This window comes from Schistocerca nitens, chromosome 10, assembly GCF_023898315.1.
Source record: "Schistocerca nitens isolate TAMUIC-IGC-003100 chromosome 10, iqSchNite1.1, whole genome shotgun sequence".
Classification (NCBI taxonomy): Eukaryota; Metazoa; Arthropoda; class Insecta; order Orthoptera; family Acrididae; genus Schistocerca; species Schistocerca nitens.
The window spans coordinates 12,633,143-12,647,823 of record NC_064623.1 but is presented as its reverse complement, the minus strand read 5'-3'; the positions used below and the strand labels follow the sequence as shown (position 1 = coordinate 12,647,823).

The 14,681-nt window shown below is 38.7% G+C and overlaps 1 protein-coding gene across 4 annotated transcripts in view; it reads left to right on the top strand.

Annotated features, from left to right (window-relative positions):
- Positions 1–559: 559 nt before the first annotated feature.
- LOC126210529 (mitochondrial 2-oxodicarboxylate carrier-like) overlaps positions 560–14,681 on the top strand; it is a 97,110-nt gene continuing 82,988 nt past the window's right edge. The window contains exon 1 of one of the 4 annotated variants that reach the window (XM_049939780.1): positions 560–642. The gene's annotated coding sequence lies outside the window, so the exon portion shown is untranslated. The other 3 variants (XM_049939781.1, XM_049939779.1, XM_049939778.1) reach the window with 3 other exon arrangements.

Below are 14,681 nucleotides of genomic sequence, written 5' to 3'. Positions count from 1 at the left end.
GTAATCAAAATGACATCGTTCAAAACCTATACAGTGACACAACTATCGGTAGGCCGTGATATGAGTTCCGTATGTTAGATGACTACAGATGTTATCTAAACGCTGTCCATTTCCACAAGATAACAGCGCCCAAATCACGACAAAGATGCTCAAGGGCAGAAAAAACTTATTTCTGATATTGTTTGTAATATGTTAGAACACTGACACGAGTGCTTGTACTTGGCTGTTGTATTCCATACATGTAGTATCTAGACGTTGCCCCGTAATATTCTGACATTTGACATCTAAAGATTTTTTAAACCATGAGAGATTTATCAGTTACCAAAACACAGGAATTAGGCATTTAACGTTCTGCTGATTTGGTTTTTGTTATGCATTTAACAATAATCATTACTTGATCACAATTAGCAGAGCACCTAGCGAAAGGAATGGTTTTTAAAACGCTGTGTTGCAGATGAACGTCTGGTTGGTTATCAGGACGGACAGGATTGCAATCATTGTTTACACTATGATAAGCTTATCTGCTGCACATTATGGACTGGTGAGTATTGTGCCTACAAAAGAACTTTCCCGCGTATCAACTAGTCTGTGCTAGCATCCATGTCATATGGAAGTGTTATCTCTTGGAGTCTATAGGCATTGGTAAAGTAAACAAATTTGGTATGGATGGGTTTGTTTCTTCGTACTATGACGAGTACTTGGACGAGTACTGTATGGGATATTGTTGTATAGCCTGTGAATTGGCACCGTTTTTGTTCTTGATCAGCATGCCGGACCTTTTGAATTTATCTACGACATGTACAAACATGCCATTGAATCATACGTGACTCAGACTTAATGACGAAACGCCTAAAAATGTACGTAGTATCAATTGATTAGAAATGATAGACCTCACTCTCCCTTTTAAAAGCCGTTTGTAATGTCATAACAGACGAATTTTAATATTAATGATTATTTGAGCGTAGCTTCGGTTATTTGTCTTGAACTTGATTTAAAAATCATTGTTTGGAGCACAACAGCTTAAGTCTAGAATAGTTATTAATTTGTTTTCTAATAAAGACACATCCCTTCTGTGACATCTGGGGAACTATCACAATGATGTGTAGAAAATAAGATACTTTCTGTTTTCTTATTTTTGTCTGAAGTAATGCAGTTCAAATGACAAACTTCAGTTGGAGCATTTATGTGGAGAAATTTTGCATTGACTATTACCATGCAGAAAGTAACAAATAGAAAAAAGTTGTGTAAAAATCTGAAGCAGTGGGTGTCATGTTGGATGATCTTACTTAGAATTATTTTTTTTTTTTTCCATCACAACACAAAATATTGTGATTTCAGATTTATTTGTGTGTCCATTCACAGAAACCCATTAATAATTTTATTACAATATGTACTATCTTGGGAATTATTTAAGACCAATTGTAAGTTCCCACCAGGTTAAATATTTTTCAATGTATCTGTATTTTTTCTGGGGAAATACGGAAGCGTCCGATCCCGCCCGTCTGCTTTGACCCATGACGTCACAAATACCACGGAAACGACCTTAATCCACGATTCCAATATGGCGCATATAAAGTCGGTACGTACACATTATGAGCACCAAAATACATCGAAAAACAAACACACACAGTTTCCACAAAAAGCTTAATGATACTAACGGGAGAAGCGCGGGAAATGGGGTATTTTTGAGTGGGGGCAAACTAAATATAAACAAATTTAGACATCCACCCCATACAAAACCACACTAAACGACGAAAAAAACTGACATCACAAACCTCCCCAAATACCACTAAACACAATATCGACTGGAATCGGACATTTACCTTGACCTATATAGCTCAACAGCAGCTCACGATCCCATAAATTAGGATCAATCATTTCCCTTGGCCTATATAGCTCAAAAACATCTCCCGATACCAATTTAACATACACAGCCACACAATGGGATCGAACACTTCCCTTGACCTGCGCACTGTTAATTTTATCCGTCATATCCATTCCTGAACAAAAATAACAACCGATTAATTTTACTAAAATTACCACAGGATGTATCAGCGAACAACTCTAAACCTTCACACAAAATCGTTAACTCACTGAAACGAATTCCACTACAAACACAGCTGACACTCGAACAATTCTGGATAACTAGCAAAAGCAAACTGAGCCCATTATACCACACAAACGAAAACCCTGAACATACCACCAGAGAGCACAACAAACTACAACACGACGACTTTTACAAACATGCCACACTCAGAAACCAAACTCTGCGCCGCCATGACGTCACACACGACAACACCCTTACGTCATGGGTCAAAGCTGACGCGTGGGATCGAACACTTCTGTCAACCCTTTTTCTGGAAGTCGGAAAGTGACACACATTAAATTTTTTTGTATTGTTATTTGTAACTTTATTGCTTAAACAATTACATGTCTGTTAAGTGTGTTTTTCTCTTAACTAAGGAAAAAATACCAAATCAAAAGCTTCATAAACACCTGAGTTATGGGCGTTTGTGTAGATAAGTGCCATTTTGCATTAACACTCCTATAAAGCCAAGTTATCAGAATATCACTACATTTAAAATTCAATATAAAAAAATGTTGTAGTCTGTAAACAAAAACAATTTGCACAAGTTCTTATGTTATAAGAATAAGCAAATGTGCAAAGTTTCATCATATACTCCTAGAAGTGATATCCCATATTCCCATTATACCTCTCGTTTAATCAGTTGTAGCATTATTTGCTGATAGTAGTACAATAATACTATGGCTTTAGCAATAGCTGTATAACTTATGTTCGACAAATTTAGTTTTGCTGCCTCCTGATTACATGCCAGTGCAAAGGCAGCTGCAGAAATTTATCCGGGGGGGGGGGGGGGGGGTGGATTTCTAAAATAGCTATTTCTGATATAAATGAGCCAGTTTCAAGACATGTCATGATACAACAAATTTTATAGCTGACACTTGAAGCCTATTACATCCATAAGAACTGATGGTTATCCACTCGCTTCTAAAAGTACGTGAATTCTGTAATGAATAACAACTCTTTTCACTAGATTCCAGGAGGACACATATGCAACAGTGTAGATAACTAAATCCTAAATGATCTTTTGTTAAAATATGTCTAAAAAATTTCACACAACCTTCCGGATGGTACCACTGTTCCTCAACCTAAGGGAAAATATGCACATAGCCCAAAAATCAAGTTTCCAACTTTAATTTCTTGCGTTTTTGAGGGATAATATTTGCGACAACTTCCTATAACGTGGAATGTGACAGTAGGTTCAAGAATAAAACAGTTCTCTGTGAAAAATTGTTACAATGTGAACATTTATATAACATGATTTTTTTTACGCGTTTTAAATCTCCAACTAAATTTTAAAAAGTAAATCAGATGATACCTGTTTAAATATTCATCCATGGAGTTGGAGCAGCTGATCAGCAGAAATGGTTTCAATTGTATTTAAGACTTTCATAACCAGTCTGACTCATTAATTCACACGGGAGTTTTTATAGCTGCACACTTATTTCTGTGCAAGAGTTGGGCTAAGATGTTGATAATGGATGCTGTATTTGTCCCTCATATTATAGAATGTCTAATCTTTTTAAATAGTTGCATACATGAAGTTCAGGAAAGGACATTTTATATTAAGCTCCCAGCAGGTTTCTGTACAAAGAGTACCTTGTGTCTGTGCTTGGAATTGTTCCAGAAAATTATTCCATATGATATCAGTCAATGAGAGAATGTGACGTAAGTTAATCTTATAATGCTTTCATCTATAAAATAAACAATTACACAAAGGAAATGTTGATGTCAAGGTCTTGAGAAGATCTATAAAATGTTGTTTACAAGCCAAGTACTGATCAGTATGCACACTCAGGAATATTGGCCATTACTTAGCAACATCACACTCCACCAATAGATCATTGGCGTAATTAACTTAGCACACATACAACTCTTAAGAACGATCAAATGTTCATTGTCACTAACAACGAAAAAAATTGCAAAATAAAAACCGACAATGAACAGGATCCCCACGGGAATAGAGGGGCTATGGGATGGGAATGTTCTTGTTACTAATCCCTTCAATTATGTTAAAAGCTTGCAAATATGAGACCAAAGTGCGAAAATAGGCTTTTGATTAAAGGCACAAATGTTAGTAGGAAACGTGCAATGTATACGAAAACTCAAGTTTACCATATTACATTTGTTGCTTCTCCAACTCATAACGAAACTGTCACCTTCCATCCTAATTTAGACCTCGGACTACACTAGGCCCATGTCTGTACTACTAACTTTGTTCAAAAGGTAACCCAAAACACATTTTCCCTAAATGGATTGACAGCTTTACTACATCTACCCGAGTATCGTGCACAACACGATCTGGGTCACCAACCACAAGAAATAAATGGCGTTGACCTATTGTAAACAAACCAAATGACCGGCCTCTACAAGTGAAACATACACTTAATTCCATGCCGTACGACATGTACGTAACATGTGAAGTCACACTTCATGGCTTTCATTGTTCACTAGGCTCGAATTTTGAAGAATCCGATTTACGTATTTCCTTTCCATTGTGAATCAAATGTCACCCTATGATATTCAGCCTTGCAAGCACTTGAATATTCGCTAATAGCAGATTCAGCTGTTCAAGACAAATAACCGAAGCTCCGCTCAAATAAAAAAGCTGATACAAGATTTATTTTTATGGAAACTCTGATTTTTTTTTAAAAAAAAAAGAAGAGGAGGGAAGTACGCCTTGTTTTGATAGGTATTGAATGTTCATTTGACATACATCACATCATTGATCATTGTTAAATCAGATTATGTAAACTTACAACCTATAGTAAAGCTGCCTCATGAAAGAACAGAGCCAAAAGTTTTAAATTTAATTGAAAGATTTTCATTAAATGGGTTAACTTTATTTAGGATGTCAAATTAGCATTTTTAAACAACAATTGTTCTAGCCACACTAATGTTAATTTAAAATGTGCAGTTGTTATTTGTGCATCATCCGCTAATTGAAGACTAGCGCTTCTCAATATACATTTTATAATTGCTCCCAAACCACTGCACATAGATTTACCGCGGCTAGTAGCAAACAAAGAATGCTCAGCATCAGTAGAAAGATCGTTTTTGCGCTCAACCAAATTTTTAGAGCTTTTTCTATTCTTATATTGAGCAGCACGTCCATCAGTGAAATAATGCACTTTCTTCACTTCGGGCTAATGCTCTGCCAGCCACTTACCCACTTCTTTCTGGACAGCATTTACAAATCCTACATCATGTTCCATATCATCACTTACAAAGCAGTGGTTCACTATCGCCAATTCACTTTCTTCATTTACCACATAAACACAAACGTGATGGATTGTACAGCTGCTTCTTGTCCAGTAGTAACGCTGAATTTTATTCTGAATCACAAAACTGTAGTTTTCAGCAGAGTCCATGAACAGAATTGCTTTTGCCAAGGTTTGATTTTCTTTCAAATTTTTTTCAATCAGTTTGACTGACAGATATAAATGAGAGTGGATTAAGTGCCTGTAATTTTGTTACTAACAAGTCTTTGTATTCCCAAACAGTTGTAGACTGCTTCACCAATTCTGCCTGATGATCTATGTTTATCCATTGGCTGAATTCAATTTCATCATCAGCATCTTTGTAAGCTAATTTTTGGTAAATAATTCTGACAGTTTGTCATCACTGGGACAGTGATTAAGCATGCGGTCGTAGTTTTCAGAGTCACATACAAGAAATTGTATAAGTTCTTTGTATGTTCCTTCTTATTCCATATCCAACAGCAGTTTCACATTTTGGTACAAACACACACACACACACACACACACACACCCTCTCTCTCTCTCTCTCTCTCTCTCTCTCTCTCTCTCTCTCTCTCTCTCTCTCTGTCTCTCTCTCTGAATGAGTGCTGGTAGCACTGGCTAAAATGCACCACTTCGGTCTTAGTGAGCAGAATTTAGAAAGACCAGTGTTAATGTTTGAGTTCTCCCATTTAAAACGAGAGTACAGTTCTCTTAAGTTGAAAAGGATGAGTCTTTTTTTGCATATAGACATTCTTTGGAATCCTACCTTTTTTTGCTCCTCGTAACATTCGAGTATATTCATCATTTTGTTAGAAATCTTTAACACTTCATCAGCAATAGCTTCCTCCATTTTTGGTTTAGGAACTGATAAAACACCCATTTCTGTTTTCAGTTTCCTTGCTTGTCGAACCACATACTCACTATCATTGAATTCTAACATTATGTTTTCTTTTGACCAAGAGGGTGGAGCTAAAGTTAAAATCTGAAATTTTGCAGGTACTTTTACACTAGCCACCTTTTCGTTCATTAGCAATATCATGGCCATCAAAATGTTTGGCTTTCTTAACAATTTCATCATCAAATGTTTATTCTCTATGGTCAGGATCTTCAATGCCCGGCACACTTTTCTTTCCAAACATTCTTCACTTTTTCTTGCTTCTTTTTGCCATATGAAGCCTTGCTGTGATTTGGAATGTAGTGAAGTCTTAAGGGAGAGCACTCCAAATCATGTAAAGTTTTATTTGTATCCTCATTACTTTGATTTACTGATTTGTGGACTGTCACTTCCAGGTCATCTGCATCACTTTCATTTCTATCACTGATGTCAGTTTTCTGTTCACAAATCTTACGACATGTTGTGTACAGTTTTTGGCCTGGTTTTACATAGATTCTTTTAGTGCTTACTGTTTTAGACAAAGACAAGCAAACTGACCTCATGGGTTTTTTAGCTGTTTGTCTGGCGTTTTTTTGTAAGGACCACAACAAGTTCTTTGATGACTTTCAAACACTTTTAAGTAATAGTATCTGTGATGTCCACATATAGTAGCACTTTCTTGATCTTGTGGAATGCTTATATGGGTCGCTGCAATATCAAATCTCGGTGGTCTTCGCACAGCTCTTCTAATTTTTGTAGACTTTTTACTAAGATATAGGTTGTCAAATGACATGGCGTTTTTAATAATTTTCCAACAGTGCATGAATTCACATTCTCCATTGCAATTAACGGAGCGCTAATTCACTTGAAACATACTTTATACAAGTGGAACGATAGGGCTGCACCACAAACAGGTATGACCTATCTCTCAGAAAGACGAAGAACAGCTGAGGTCAAACAGACTAATTGCCGCATGCCATTTATTCTCGACAATAAATTTCAGTAATTGTTGCATTGTTTTCGTGCCTATAAAGGTTGCAAATGATCTACTGCTGTCTTAAGAACACTTTTTTAATCCTGTGATCAGGTGATTGACTGGACACACAAATCATATATATTATAGTCTGTAAAAAATTACTGAATTAGTCAAATGAATGGAAATAAATTTTCACACTTAGAATTAAATATCCTGTCTAGAATGAGCTATACTTAAATATACTAATTTGATACCCTTGCATCTGAGGCAGTGAGACAGTGAGTGGATGAACTTACTTAAAATGACCTTTTTTCATCACAGCAAAAAGTACTTTGATTTCAGATGTGCATATCAATTAGAAGACTGTTAAAATTTTTATTTTATTAGAAAGCTTACAATCTAGAGGATTATTTAAGACCATTATCAGGTTCCCAGTAGGTTGGAGAAATGTGATCTAAGTATTTTTCCATATCCTCACAGTTTTTCTGAAATCGAAAATTGGCCTACATTAATATCTTTTAAAACTTTTCTTTGTTACTTTACTGCTTCAATTAATGGGTATCTGTTAACTATATGCCTTACCTAGCTTCTCAAAAAATTTTCAAAGCAAAAGCTTCATAAACCCCTGAGTTACAGGTATTTATGTAGATAAGTACTATTTTGCATTGATGTTTTTGCAGAGCCCTGTTATCAGAATGTCACTACATTTAAAATTCGATACAAAATAAAGTTGTAGCCTGAGAAAAAAAGGTTTTGCAGAAGTTTGTATGTTATAAGTATAAGCAAACGTGCAAGTTCCGAGAAAATCTGAGAGTTATAAATCTTTGAATTATTGCATGTTTTGACATGGAACGACCCTGCCCCCGCTGGCCAGTGTGACCGAGCAGTTCTAGGCGCTTCAGTCTGGAACCGCGTGACTGTTATGGTCGCAGGTTCGAATCCTACCTCGGGCATGGACGTGTGTGATGTCCTTGGGTTAGTTAGGTTTAAGTAGTTCTAAGTTCTAGGGGACTGATGACCTCAGATGTTAAGTCCCACAGTGCTCAAAGCCATTTGAACCATTTTCAACCCTGCCCCCTGCCACTTGCAGATGCGTACAGTACCATTACATTCGAGATCACAGTATTTCTCAATACATACTAGACTACTGCAATGCCACAAGACTGGTGTCAATATGTACTGGTGAAACCCTTGCAGAATAATGCTTGTGCAATCAACCCCTTCAGATAATGAACCTCAGGGTGCCTTGAAACTAGTTCATGGAAAAATAAATATTTCAAGACAGTAAATAGTGATTGGTTACCTTACCTGCAGGTAACATTCAGACTGGACAAGGTAACTAAACTAATTTGTATCTTATTTATTCCATACTGCTTTACTGAAAGAGTAAATTGGTAGCAATGCCTCTTTCCCTAGATACGCAAGTGTCTTTCAGCAGATAATGCTCATTGTCTCCTTTTCCAGTAAAAGTCACGTGTGGGACACCCCCCCCCCTATATATTCCAATATGGCCTGGCTGTACTGGTCAATTTGCGACCAGAATCATATTTTCCGCTTTCACGGTCTTTGGCTTCACCAACTCACAAGCAGATTGTCACCTTCCAACCTAACCTAGACCTTGTTGTTGGTGTTTGATTCATAGAGTGTGTTCTCTAAGTGGATGTTACTGAGTTGTAAAAATTTCACTGGACTGTGCGGAATAGTTCCAAAGTTATTAAGACCTGAAGTTGGGTCTGAAGATAGATTGCCAGATGCGGGTTGCAATTTCCGGGTCATGCCACCTCCTTTCAGAAGCCATAATTCTGGAACTAATTGGCAGGGGAACTTAAAATTTTGTACATGAGTGTTCCACACTTAGTAGCATTGGTGTGCTAAATTTCAGCCAAATCTGAGATTATTGTCAATGGCCAATGGCCAGCTTCACACGTCCGTCCACATCAAACCCACCAACAAGCAACAGTACCTCCATTATGACAGCTGCCACCCATTCCACATCAAACGGTCCCTTCCCTACAGCCTAGGTCTTCGTGCCAAACGAATCTGCTCCGGTCCGGAATCCCTGAACCATTACACCAACAACCTGACAACAGCTTTTGCATCCCGTAACTACCCACCCGACCTGGTACAGAAGCAAATAACCAGAGCCACTTCCTCATCCCCTCAAACCCAGAACCTCCCACAGAAGAACCACAAAAGTGCCCCACTTGTGACAGGATACTTTCCGGGACTGGACCAGACTCTGAATGTGGCTCTCCAGCAGGGATACGACTTCCTCAAATCCTGCCCTGAAATGAGATCCCTCCTTCATGAAATCCTCCCCACTCCACCCGAGTGTCTTTCCGCCGTCCACCTAACCTTCGTAACCTGTTAGTTCATCCCTATGAAATCCCTAAACCACCTTCCCTACCCTCTGGCTCCTACCCTTTTAACTGCCCCCGGTGTAAAACCTGTCCCATGCACCCTCCCACCACCACCTACTCCAGTCCTGTAACCCGGAAGGTGTACACGATCAAAGGCAGAGCCACGTGTGAAAGCACCCACGTGATTTACCAACTGACATGCCTACACTGTGAAGCGTTCTATGTGGGAATGACCAGCAACAAACTGTCCATTCGCATGAATGGACACAGGCAGACAGTGTTTGTTGGTAATGAGGATCACCCTGTGGCTAAACATGCCTTGGTGCACGGCCTGCACATCTTGGCACAGTGTTACACCATCCGGGTTATCTGGATACTTCCCACCAACACCAACCAACCTATCCGAACTCCGGAGATGGGAACTTGCTCTTCAATATATCCTCTCTTCCCGTTACCCACCAGGCCTCAATCTCCGCTAATTTCAAGTTGCCGCCACTCGTACCTCACCTGTCATTCAACAACATCTTTGCCACTGCACTTCCGCCTTGACTGACATCTCTGCCCAAACTCTTTGTCTTTAAATATATCTGCTTGTGTCTGTATATGTGTGGATGGATATGTGTGTGTGTGTGTGTGTGTGTGTGTGTGTGTGTGTGTGTGCGCGCGCGCGAGTGTATACCCATCCTTTTTTCCCCCTAAGGTAAGTCTTTCCGCTCCCGGGATTGGAATGACCCCTTACCCTCTCCCTTAAAACCCACATCCTTTTGTCTTTCCCTCTCCTTCCCTCTTTCCTGATGAGGCAACAGTTTGTTGCGAAAGCTTGAATTTTGTGTGTATGTTTGTGTTTGTTTGTGTGTCTGTCGACCTGCCAGCACTTTCGTTTGGTAAGTCACATCATCTTTGTTTTTATATATAATAGAGGGAAACATTCCACGTAGGAAAAATATATCTAAAAACAAAGATGATGTGACTTACCAAATGAAAGTGCTGGCAGGTCGACAGACACACAAACATACACACAAAATTCAAGCTTTCGCAACAAACTGTTGCCTCATCAGGAAAGAGGGAAGGAGAGGGAAAGACGAAAGGATGTGGGTTTTAAGGGAGAGGGTAAGGAGTCATTCCAATCCCGGGGGCGGAAAGACTTACCTTAGGGGGAAAAAAGGACAGGTATACAGTCGCGCACACACACACATATCCATCCGCACATACACAGACACAAGCAGACACATAAAAACAACATGCACAACCTCAGTGTGTTTGCAATCAATTATGAGGCTAACAGTACGTATCCTTGACTGATAATGGTAGTTGCACGGGGGAAACAAGCTGTAGTTGCCATGAGTGTGGTTTGAGCTCAGTGAAACAGTCCACATTAGCTGTCCTGAGCGTTGTAGCAATCTACCAGTAATGTCCCCACAAGCTACTAGTAGCTTGCAGTCGACAGTTTGGCTATCACTATTTTAGGGCAATGCAGCCAATGTGGAAAAATTGTTTATTCTACAGAAGTGTGCAGTAAGAATATTATGTGAAGTTGATAACTAAACATTTTTCAGGCATCCTTTCAGGGATCTAGGGATTTTTACACTTACATGCAAATACATACACTCATTAATGATATTTGTGGTTAGTAACAAAAGTGAATTTAGGAGCAATTCTAAAATTCAGAAAAGCCATATTAGAAGTAGAAATAATTTGCGTTTAGGTTATGCATCCCTCTCTAGGGTTCAGAAAGGAGGTCTATACTCTGGTGCAAAAGTCTTTTAACAGGTTGCCAGTAGATAACAGACTGGAAACTGAAAATCCTCAGATAGATCTCATTAGCCGGTACTGCAGTTTATCGCAATACTTGGACTTGGGGATGCAATTTCCACTTAACTAATGTTTCTATTAAACAGTGCATGACTTTGCCAGATACAGATAGCTAGTTGTGGTCAGGATAAAGTCATTTGTGCTTTGTTTGAAGTGTGTGATAAGAAACAACAGATGAGAAGGGTAAGAGGGGTAGTAGTTGCTTTTCTTACAGCAGGTATTTTTCTTCTGATTTACGTATACATATATAATTAATCTAGAAGAGATTCCCATAAGTATAATTTTGAGTAGGTTAGCACTAATCATAATTTGTTGTTTGCAGCCAGCAGTTTTTACCTTTCTCATTCCACATCCAAAAGGCTCTCCTTCATGATGGGTTTCACAGAACATGCTAATTGCATGAATGAATAAAACAGTTTCCAACAGCATACTATTCACGTAGATGATTCGGGCTGTAAAGTGGGCATTATAAGTCATATTTTCCATGTTGTGTTAAGACATAATTCTCTGCTCCCCATTAAACTTAATTTTTAGGCACCAGTGTTCACTTTCAACATTGTATCAGAGTTACTGAGTGGGTGACTAAGAATGGCATCTCCACATGGTTGTAAGTGTTGTTGTGTGATTTAAGGTAAGTAGCTATTGAGACAGAAAACTCTGATGCAACAGTTAGCCATAAGAACTGATTCACTTTAAATCGTATCTTGTGTCATTGACAGTATATTGATCATGAAAGTGTATTCTTTCTGAGGATCCCAAAAATAAAAGTGTGTCAGTCTAAAAAAATGGACATAATTAGGAAGATGCTGCTTCAAAAAGTTTCAATAAATTGAGAGAATGAATTTAATTTATCTGGTCTTGTAAGAAATGAAAGTAAGGTAGTTTTGGAGAAGGGTTCCATAGTGTTCTGTACTTGGCCAATTACTTGGCTTGACATACATTAGTTATCTGCAACTGGACATGACAACTGATTCAGATAAAAACTGCTATGAAACAAGTGCAGACCTCTCAAAAAGTGACATATTGTTATCACTGTGTGATCAGATAACCTCCAAAAGTGGCCTTTTAAATGTTTAGAAAAAGATGTGTATAAGTCTGTCTTAGCCACTACAAATGTAGGGTATCTGCATGAACTGGATTCTGCTTCCTTGAGCATAAGAAAATTCTTTGCTCTCACTGACACTGAACCTCAAAAATTTGTTTACTTTTCTTATGCTGTTATCAAGCCAGGCCACAGTTCCAGGAAAATAAGCGGCAGTGTTTACATTAGCTCTCATATCGACGATATCTTTTGAAAGCTTCACAGCTAACTGAGTATTTCTTCTTGTCTGACTCCATTTCTTTATTTGGTGAGTAGTGATACATACTCTCACATAGACGTGTAACCATCAGTTCTTAAAGTGTTTATTTTTGCTAAACTGCCAAAAGTATTTGAAATCAAATTGATAAAATTAAAACAGTGTAGAAATTTCAATGTTGCTGGCTTCCTGGGAGCAATGCTGCTGATCTAAATACAAAAACTGCCATTTGATGACAGAGTAAAGGTCGCAGAATACATCATAGTTGAATGGAGGTCCCAAAAGCGGTGGAGAGAGGTGGATGCGAAGACCCAGGGAAGATTTGTACCGGAACATGAGAACAATATCTGGGGAAATCAGACTCAAAAGGGCAAGGTTTTTTGGGCGTGTAGTTAGGATGAGTATGGACAGAATGATGAAGAGAGGACGAGGGGAAAGACAGAAACCAAGTGGATTGTTGAACTTCGGAAGGACTGGTTGGAATTGGGGATCAAGGTCGAAGGAAAGGAAAATTGGAGGAACAAATATACACTGACAAATATGCCGGAGATCAATGACAGAGAAGAATACAGGAAAAGATTAGAATGTCACCAGTGGAGCCGCCAGGAGAAACGGAAACGGAAGATCTGCGAAGAAGAGCGGGAGAGAAGAGAAAGAATGAAGAGGTTCTGTGAGAAGAAGAGGAAAATGCAGTCCACAAAGGGGCTACCCATGGTCCTACAGAGGCCATAACGCAAGAAGAAAGAAAGATAGTTGAATGATTCATGTTTAGTGACTGGTTACATTATTTTTACTTATTTATAACCTAAACTCTCTTTACAGGTAGCCCGCAAAACATGTTTATGTGTGAAAATTGTTAGAAATTGTATGTTTGTGAACTCCACAGATAATTTATATATCCATAGAATCTTGTCCACTATAAGATGTGGGGTGCAAGCGCGCACACACACACGCTCACACACACACACACACACACACACACACACACACACACACACACACACACACTGTAAATGACAAAATATACATACACTTTTGTTACAGTAGTTTTTATACAGTGATCTCTGCCTTTAGATGTATGTGTACTGTAGTGGACTAAGTATATGATTATAATAGAGGGAAACATTGCACATAGGAAAAATATATCTAAAAACAAAGATGATGTGACTTACCAAATGAAAGTGCTGGCAGGTCAACAGACACACAAACATACACACAAAATTCAAGCTTTCGCAACAAACTGTTGCCTCATCAGGAAAGAGGGAAGGAGAGGGAAAGGCGAAAGGATGTGGGTTTTAAGGGAGAGGGTAAGGAGTCATTCCAATCCCGGGAGCGGAAAGAACTAATTTAGGGGGAAAAAAGGACGGGTATACACTCGCGCACACACACACACACACATATCCATCCACACACATACAGACACAAGCAGACATATTTAAAGACAAAGAGTTTGGGCTGAGATTGGACTAAGTATATGTATAGACATAAGAAAGTTCCTTGTCACGAAAGGCTGTCAAGAGCTATTGTGCTGCCCTCGTACACTCCCACTCCACTACCATCCTGCTAGATTATATTGCCTTCCAAAGATCCACAAGGAAAGGGGTCCACTTATCTGATTATGTCACGATGACACTTGCAGAAGTGGCACGCTCTATGTCCATAGATTTTGCTTGTGCTCTCTATCTAGCACTGCTTGTCATGTGTACACTTCTCTGCATAATTAAGTACATAGCCAGTGTGTCTATTGAAGTTGTTTTCACAGAATGTAATTTCAACTGGTTCTCTGATCACAGAGCCCCAATAGTTTGAAACATGAGCAAGTATTCTCATTTGTTCAAACAAAATCTTGTGTTTGTTTACCTGGCTGTGCTGTGCCACCACTGATTTGTCCAAATGCCGGTATTTAAGGTGATGTTGATGCTTGACACCAAGATTGGCAACTGTCCATTTAGACAGGCCCATGTGGCTCTTGGCGCACTTGCAAGGAATTTATAATGTAACTGTGATACTTGTCTTGCTTTGTTAAACCTTTCACA